Source organism: Elephantulus edwardii, unplaced genomic scaffold (assembly GCF_000299155.1).
Source record: "Elephantulus edwardii isolate Elephantulus edwardi_28Jun2011 unplaced genomic scaffold, EleEdw1.0 scaffold00109, whole genome shotgun sequence".
Lineage (NCBI taxonomy): Eukaryota > Metazoa > Chordata > Mammalia > Macroscelidea > Macroscelididae > Elephantulus > Elephantulus edwardii.
The window spans coordinates 10,973,318-10,975,008 of NW_006399859.1; the positions used below are offsets into that span (position 1 = coordinate 10,973,318).

General features: G+C 39.4%; 1 pseudogene; it reads right to left on the reverse strand.

Annotated features, from left to right (window-relative positions):
• Positions 1-1,045: 1,045 nt before the first annotated feature.
• LOC102848551 lies at positions 1,046-1,479 on the reverse strand (annotated as a pseudogene).
• Between the last annotated feature and the right edge of the window lie 212 nt (positions 1,480-1,691).

A 1,691-nucleotide genomic window follows, 5' to 3' on the forward strand; every position in this document is an offset into this window, starting at 1 on the left:
TGAAACACTGATCTGGAGTCATGAAGCATATCAAAAGGCTTATGAGAACACAAGTCAAGATGCTATCTTGACTTGAGATTTGTATCCTGTCTTCAATTTGAATTGACATATTAACATTCCTATGTGAGTTTTGGTGGCAAAGTCTGTAAGGAGTTCCACTGCTAACCCAATGTCTATGTTCCTTTAGCAGTACAAATACACCAGAAATTCCAAGGGGGGAAATGGGTAATATCCTCTTATCCCATGTAATTTATAGCTTTAACCCAATGGAGAATAAGATATGAGTTGGTTCTGACTAGACAGCAATGACTTTTTTGTTGTTGAACTTTCCTAATAAACTTCATAATTGTATCACCTGTGAGTTCTGTGTGGCCATTGCAATGGATTAGCAGACCCAATATTGAAGCAGTGTGAGTCCAGGCAAGAACTGTTACTATTAGAATTGCTAGAAGTAGGTGTAGGGAGTATGGGCCATGTGTGATTACATGGAATCAGTCTTGTGTTGTGGGTGTTGTGGATAGAGACTGCTTCACCTTGTGAAGTTAGTGAAAGTCAGATGCAAGTTGCCCCCATGTGGCTTTTTTTTTTAACATTACCCTTTTGGTGCATGAAAAAGTAGTATTTTACTGCAATTTAGACATATGGTCTACTATGATGAGAATGACCAATTGTAAAGAGAAATGGTACTACATTCTTCATCAAAAGGAACGGGGTTTTTTCCCCCACAATTTGGAGATTCATATTTTATTTATAAGCAAGTGAAGAATGTCTCCTATAAAGTATATTTTGGGATTAAAAAAGTAATATAAAGAAGTAGTTGCTGGTTCCACAGTCCATTTCACTGTTTCCTTAAACAATGATTCTGTTACTTTAAAAAAAGGAAAAAGAATGCCACATTATATCTTCATGTCGCATAAGTAAAAGAATTCAAAATAAAAATGGCTTTGCAAAATTCTACAGTCTCTGGCCCAACGTGACCAGGATGTCCCTTTCATTTCAGTGACAGCTCCTGTTACACGTGAGCATCTACCCTTGAACAAAAGACTTAATACTCATCCAGAGTATCTGCTCGAGGAATGGAGAGGCCGTGATCCTTAAGCACCTGGACTTTGAGCTTCTCTGCTTCCAGTTTGGTTTGCTGTTCCACCCTTTGCTCTTCTAGGATTTCTTCAATAGACACTTGCTGGAGGGGTGTGTCACTCTCTTTTTCCAAGTCCTACACAAAACAATCAAGTTTGAAAAATATCATTATTTCTCCTAGTAGAACCACATTTTCTCTGACCACAAAAATCCCTCAAGGAATATCACCATATTTTTTTTTCCGACGTGAATTCGTTCCACAGTCTGATGTAGTACTAAGTTAGCAAACTGATCAATGCTTCTTAAAAAGCCAATAAGTGTTTTTCCATCTTGAAGCAAGATCAAATGTTTTATGTCGATGTCTTTGGTGAGGCTGGCAGTGCCAGACATATAGTTCATTTTGAGCTGAGATAAGATTGCAATACATAGCCACAACAGGCCAGCATGCCCAACATCTCTTTTTTTGCTACGGCAGTTGCCACCTTGGCGGCACTGGGACAAAAACCCGTCTTGGGACCAGATGCCACCCCCGGCTTTCAGCCGCCAGGGCCTGCCAGCCCTGATGTACAATGACGTTAATGATGGAATAATATCCATATGCATATGAGAAG